The sequence below is a fragment of the Rosa rugosa genome, chromosome 1 (genome assembly GCF_958449725.1).
Source record: "Rosa rugosa chromosome 1, drRosRugo1.1, whole genome shotgun sequence".
Lineage (NCBI taxonomy): Eukaryota > Viridiplantae > Streptophyta > Magnoliopsida > Rosales > Rosaceae > Rosa > Rosa rugosa.
The window spans coordinates 16587817-16595784 of NC_084820.1; positions in this window are offsets into that span (position 1 = coordinate 16587817).

The window sequence follows — 7968 nt, forward strand, 5'->3', positions numbered from 1 at the left end:
ATTTAGGCTTATGGATTTTCTTTTGGTTGCTTTTCACATTTGAATTTCAAATTAGTTGATGTCATTATTTTCCTATTTTGTGAAAAGAAAGTAAAGTAAACCACTTGGTGTGGTAAGGTTGGTCAAGCAGCCTAGCATGAAACCCTCATGTCTAGCATTCGAGTCCTAAATCCCACCAGTTTGTGTTCAACAGGTTTGAGGAGTCTTCAGGTTTGTGCGCATATTGCGAGAGATTAGTCTAGTTTCGCTGGAATACCCTCATGGACCTCGATCCGAATTATTGACTGGGTGGTGTCTTACTAACCGAAATGACTTATTACTTCATCTCCAATCAAAAAAAAAAAAATGTAATTCTAACTCGTATTTCATGCAACCATTCACAATCACTACAGTTACAAGTCCTTGTAAACTTCTAAGCTGCAAAATCATTGTTAACCATAGACTTCAAGGCTCAAGCAACGAACAAATGTCAATCACGTAGTCGACATTCACCAAATGTAAATTCAACAATAAAACCTGACTAAATCAAACCCTAAAGAGATGAAAAAGTAAGTTTTGCACAAAACTCCTTTAGAATTCCACATTGTATGCACAAGACTTGTCATATACTATCCACATCATAATTAATGTAATCCATTATAATATATGAAATGAACCATCAAAATGGGATACTCCGTGACCTCCTCGCAATCTCCATGGCCGACCCTCCTCCATGTATTATCAAACTCATTATCCACCCAACTGCCGGCCCCGTCATGCACACCCTTTAATTTATTCATCATCATTTTCTCTCTTCCATTATTTATTTCATTTCGAAATTTCAACTCCACGCCATTGCGTAATTATCTGTCTGCGGAATCAGAATGAATGTAAATTATGTGACTCACTGTTTGTCTCATGGGTCTTGTCTGAATGATAAGCAAGAGTTCCAGAAAGAAAGGAATGGAGGATGCCCTGAGTTGACCAGAAACAAAAGAAAGAACAGAGAGAGGAATTCCCTTTTGACTACGACCTGGTCTAATCTTCTTGGGTTAATTCTGAGTTCAATAACTTTAATTTGCTAGAACAGACTTGGACCATTTTGTTTGAAATTGGAAAATTTGGAGCAAGTCATTTTCATTTTCTTTCGAGTCTCGTGGACTGTTTTGATCCTCTTCTGTGTTTAGAACAAAGGGAAAAAAACAGAGGTTCATAGTTTGTGACTAGTCATGCACGGTTAGTCTATAATATATCAATGTACCAATACATCAATTAGCTTCATGCATTGGTAGATTAGCTTGGGACACCTCTATCTTTGTATTGAAATAATCTACCTCTATATCGAACTAAATTTACTTCATGTGTCGTAAAATTTTTTGGTCATGCATTCTTCTTTTTTCTTTATCATAATGAAGTTTATGAAAAGAAAATGGATCGATATATCAAAACGAGAAAAGAAGAAGATGACTCGAGTGTGATCTCCACTAATCTAATCTTTTCTTTCTTTAGAAAAGCATGTCATGATTCATACCATATTCAAAGCTAATTTCTTTCAAACCCTACACTTCTATTCTATGTAAAACGTAACGTGGATTCTTATTTTTTGTGCAATCTAAAGCAAGCACCAAAAGCAAACTAACTCAAGGGGAATAGTTATGAACTCATGAGTCTTATGACTTTAGTTACCCTACACTTCAAAACTAATTTCTTTGAAACCCTACACTTCTACTTTATGCAAAACGTGATACAGATTCTTACATCTGGTGCAATCCAAATCACCAAATGACAAAGAACTCCATGGGAATAACCATGAACACTCACGAGTCTTATGAATTTAGTTATACTTACAGATTGGCGGAGTTGCAGGTGTTGGTGAAAATAATCTTAGCTATAACTATATATGCTAAATAGTTTCATGTATATAAATGTTTATCTTAAAATTATAGATAAGATGTTTGTTTTTTTTAGTTTAAAAGGTCATCCATTATGCAATTCAGCAAGTAGTACAATAATGACTTGCCCAAAGAGCTGTCAGAAAAAGCCACTACGTAGAGCATACTATACTAGCACACCCCTCACACAAGCATACTACTTAGCACACCCCAGCACACCCACCTTTTTTGGTTAAGTGCAAAAACAAGCAACAAAGCTACCCCAAAAACAAATAATTAACCAAGAAGCAGCTTGTTTCTTGTCGATATTTCCCCTCAATAAAAGAAAATTGACCTAGCATTCAGGTCCAAACGTAAACCAAAAAATTAAAAACAGAAACCTAAAGAGATCAAAGCCCACACAAGAAAGGCCCAATCTCCATCTTGAGGAGGCTCCGTGTCCCCAACCTTGGATAACCCTAGCATGCACCATGTTCCCTGCGACAGCTTCTCCACCGCCAGTGCCATTATCACCGTCGCCGGTATCAGTCCCACCACACGCAAATCCATCGGCAAAACCACGTTGTCGGAGAAGCTGTCGGATGGGAAGTTGTCAAACTTCACAGCATAGCCACCAAAGCCATAATTATCGCCATCACTGACAGAATAAACCAGAACAGACGAAATCCAATTGCCAGCCAGAAAACGTCGATTGCAGCCAATAGCGTCACGAAAACCTTCGCCTCAGCACAGAGGGAAGTGCACTTGAAGACGGGGAAGCCAAGAAATGACTCCCCCACCGCAACCAAGGATTAGACCTTGTCCCCCGCTCGGAACGCTTGTAGTCGTCGGCCCGTCCGCCTCAAATACCAAACCACCTCTGCCAGCGCCGCCACTAGACGCCATGCCATTGTTAGAGGAAGAAATCTCCTGAAGAGGAAGCCGACCCAGACTGCCCGGCTCCCACCCACCGCTGCCACCAACTGTGGCCATCTAATCCAAACTGTGACGTGCGAGCAAGGACAAAGCCAGCCTGTCCAACCTCGCTTCGGAAAACACTTTGCCATCGAGAAAGATGAGGGCAAACAGAATGAGGCCGAAGCCTGAAAAGATCTCCATGAATGGAGAAGGTATAGGTTTCGACGGACTCAAGAAGCCGCCGCACCACAAACCCTAGAAGAGAGCTCTAGGTCAGATTTTTGTCTTCATTCCACTAGTTTTTATAAGATGTTTGTTAAAATATCTAAAAAAAATGTTATGCACGAGCAATATTACCATGTAAATAAGAATGTGCTAATAAGTTAAAACAAAATGTTCGATGAAATGACTTAAACAAATTAAGACAATAATATATGAAGATGCATGACAAACCGTCTAAAAACAAATCTTGAATGCGCTACAATTCCACCGTCCAGCCAACAACTCCTTATTGGATTATACTCCTAATTGTAATATGTTATGAAATGTTTGGTTGACAATTTTTGGTGGATTTGTTTTAACTTCTCTTATTTTCTTTGCTAAGGCTTATTCTAATGGTTAATGAGATCCCCAAGTACTGTTCCCTAACATATATGAGACCAAATATCAGAAAATCCCATCATGCATGAATTCCTGTCCAAACAAATAGTTTGATAATATTGGAGATGAAGTAGTAGAGAAAACGAGTAACGAGCACTCACGAGAATATTATCATTCATCGATCCTTCTGGTTTTGAAGTCAAAATTTGAGTTTCACAATTTGCGGCCAGACCCAACAAAAAATGGGAAATTACACCATTATATTCTTGAAAGATCGGTGTTTGATGATTCGTCAATCCTTGATTCAACCTCTGGTCAAATTACGTATCATTTAAAATAGACTCCTCTTTTCTATGAACTGCTTCACTATGAAGTTTCCGGAGTTTGAAACTTCGAAGATGATGGAGAAGTATTATGGTATTGGTCAAAAGACTAATTATATAGACATACGGTGACATATTGTGGCCACTATGTGCATATATTCAAATGTGGAGTGGCAATTTAATCAATTAGTCAACCAAGGACCAGCTAGCTAGTGCCGCAAATTCCCTGGTTAAACACAAAATGCTAATTATTTTTTAGATTCTTGTGTTTTTATATAGTTGTGTGTGTATATTCTTTCGTTTGATTTCCAAGAATCTGACAAATTTTTTCTAGTTATGCATATTCAATGATTGGGGCTTCATATAGATTCAAATTGAAGGATCGATAAAAAATTCTACTGATACAATGAATAAAGGATTAAATTCAGTTTACCCCCCTAAGGTTTGGGGCTAATTTCATGTTAGTCCCTGTCCTTTCAATTTAATCAGTTTACCCCCCAAGCTTTCCAATTTCAATCAGCCGTGTCCAATTTCTACTATTCCATCTAATTTGGACCGTTAAGTCTGACTTTGAGGGCTAAAATGGTCATTTCAAGACAAAAAAAGAAACTAAAAAAAAAAAAAAAAAAAAAATTTCTTTTTTTCGTTTTATTTTTTTATTTTTTTTCTTCTTTTTTTTTCATTTTTTTTTTCTGTTTTTTTTTTTCATTTTAAATTTTTTTTATTCCATCTTTTTTTTATATATATATAAATTTTGTCTTCAACCTATACACCACAAGTTTTTTTTTTTTTTTTGAACGCGTGGGGTGTCAGTCCATTAATAGTAAAGTAGGAAACATTACAGATGACTCACCCGGACTCCGGGCAACGATAGAAGAGAGCCATGAATGAATAACCTAAAGCAAGCCCTAGACTACTCAAAACATAATGTAACCATAGGAATAAGCTCCAATGATTCAAGTAACCTTGACACTACTAGGGAGGATCCGAACGCAGCCAAGACTCTTCCCCAATATTATTCTTAAAGCAGAGGCTCAAAGAAAAAAGAAAAAATGCTAGCTTAAATCTAAAAAAACTAGATTAAAAACCCTAAAGAAAACAGAGCCCAACAAAGCAGACCCTGCCCTAGCCCAGCAACAGAGACCCAAGATGAGGCCCAACACATCAGCCGCAAACCATGAACCCGGCCAAACCCGCCTGGATGCTCGCCGGAGTACTCGCCGTCGACCACCAACGCCACCTGCATCCACCACGTCGATCCAGTCCAGAAAAGAAGGAAGAAGCCATCGTCCTTCAAGTTCCAGCCAAATTAGAAGGAGTAGCGACCACACAACCAGGAGAAGACCACTGCGAAACCAGACGAGTCCGACATCCACCTTCTCCACCGCTCGAACCCAGCGTGCAGGACCTCACCCAACGTCTCACAAGCCGCTAGATGCTCCAGAGCGGGTCCGATCCAGGGCACTTATTTGCCCCCACTCTCACTACCCAACCCGAAGGGGAGCAGAATAGCAGGAGACCAAGGAGACCCATCCGACGACGACATCAAGGCGACGCGCCGTCGGACGGAGAGAAGAAAAGGGAAGTGACGGCTGTTCCTCGGGAGAGACGAGAGAAACAACCTTAGGGTTTTTGCTTACGTTTATACACCACAAGTTATAATAGGTTTATTCGTTTATAAAAACAAAAAGATACTCTAGGTGGTTGAAAGTCTCTAGTTCATCTACGATATTTATGATATATCTCCGATAAAGAGAAGAATTTTAGGATATATCCCTAATAAAGTGAAGAAATGTCTGTGTAAAATTATTTTTTACAGATATTTACAGATAAAGTGTAAAATCGTGAAGAAATATCTGTGTAAAATCATTTTTTACAGATATTTATAGATAAAGTGTAAAATCATTTTTTACATATATTTCTTCACTTTATTGGGGATATCTCCTAAAATTCTTCACTTTATTGGAGATATATCACAAATATCGTAGATCAGCGAGCGGCTTTCAACCACCTAGAGTATCTTTTTGTTCTTATAAACCTATTATAACTTGTGGTGTATAGGTTGAAGACAAAATAAATAAAATAAAATAAAATAAAAAATGAAAAAACAGAAGAAAAAATTAAAAAACGAAAAAACAGAAAAAATAAAAAATAAATAAAAAACATAAGAAAAAATATATTAAAAAAAGAAAAAATAAAAAAATTCATTTTTTTTTTGTCTTGAAATGACCATTTTAACCCTCAAAAGTTAGACTTAACGTCCAAATTGGATGGAATGGACACGGTTGAGGAGAATTGACAAGCTTGGGGGGTAAACTGATTAAATTGTAAGGACAGGGACTGACATGAAATTACCCCCAAACCTCAGGGGGGTAAACTGAATTTAATCCATGAATAAACGTATAGTCTCCGAATTATATTTGTATTTACAAAACCGCAAGATGGAACATGAAAGCTTTCAAATGAACTATTATATCATTTTTCGTTGGCCTCCTATTTTATTCAATATTTCAATAAGAGGTGGCTAAAAATGATATAATCATTTGATAGTGGTTTATTGAAATGGGCAAAATAAAAAATTTAAAATAAGACTTCATTAAATGAAAACGTAAAAAGTGAAGAATTTATTTTTCTCTCTACGTCTTACATGATTGTTAGGTTTTATACGGCTTGGTGTAAACAAGAGATGTGAAAATGATGAAAAATTGAAAAGTATCTTTTCGAAATAAAACACAACAACACATGAATATAAGTAGATGATTTCTGTTACGCACATGTTATTGTTTAAAATGATTACGTGAAAGTAATATAGATCAACAGTGATTGTGTGGACTATCGATAGTAGAGGTTTAGTACGGCTTTTATGTATTGGAGCCTCGGAGCCCATATGAAAAGCCGAAGAGATGCAGCCCATATATATATACACGAGTTCAAACTACTTTGAACTCACCCCAATTATCGTTCCCTTTTGACATTTTATAGTGAACTTGGGCTATGTTTGTTTCACCGGACTGTCATACCTTGCCTTAATTTTTATAAGAGTCCTGGACTCCTCAAGCCTGGATTATGCTATGTTATTCCCTAACCCATGTTTGGTCAGTTAGGACTAAAACTAGAGCCAACACCATCGACCTGAAGACCCGCGAAGCTCCAAACGGCAGCCGATCGGAACTCTGCCATCAGGCCACCTCCGGCAGGCGCACCAGCTGGGTTTGATCCATCTCGTCGTCGCCGACGTTTCTCTTTTCTCGGCTGGTCTGGTTGTTGGTTGTGGAGAGAGAATCGGACCTCGAAAATCTTGGGTTCTCCTGCAGTTTCTGTACAAATTTCGGCGGCTCCGACAATGTTTTGAGGTGCATAAGGTATGAAAGTTGATCTGCTCTTCGTGTTCTACATGCTAGTATACATGGTTTTTGAATTTGATAAAATTTTGGAAGATTTGATTTCTGGGTATTCGGCCACCATCGCTACAACCTTCTGTGGCAGTGATTCTGGGTTCAATTGGGGATAGAATGAGGTGTGCTTGTGTTTAATCTCAGAATTGGTGAAAGTTGCTGAGAAGGAGAGCAGAACGAGAATTTTCAGTAGAAGGTGAAAAGGAGAGCTTCCATAATCCCATGGTTTTTGGGGGGTTTATGGTAGAAGGTGTTTATGAGAATTTGGGACTCTAGAGTCTCATTTAAAACAGTCCTTGCTGTTGCCAAACATGGGATTAGTGTAACACAAGATGATAAGGATGTCCAATCCCATGAAACAAACATAGCCTTGGTGTCTAGCTAATCCCTCCTTAATACAGATACAACTACAATTAATTAATGCTTAATCTGCCACATGAAATTGCATATAGAATATATGGTACTCATAGAGGTTGTTGGATTATTGGAATGGAAACATCAAGCATATAGTTTACTCAAAGCCATCCACATTTATAGGTGCATACTATGATTGGAATGATATCGCTTTATTGGGTAATATTGAGTTCTAATTATTAAGTGGTTGCTAAATGACTAAATCCAAACTGACATATAGTCCAACTTAGAATAGCTTAGCTGTAGTAAGTAACTTAAGTGTTTAGCTTAAGAAAGTTGTCTTTCACACAATATTCTAAAAGTTGCTAGGCGGTAAGCGGACAGTGGGGAGGGACCTAGCGCCTAATTGCTTAGTCAAGAATTAGGCGGGTGTCTAGACAGATATTATTTTTATTTTATATGTAACATATAAATAAGTGCCTTTTACAGCAAAAAACGATAGTTAGCAATAATTGATTGAAAACATGG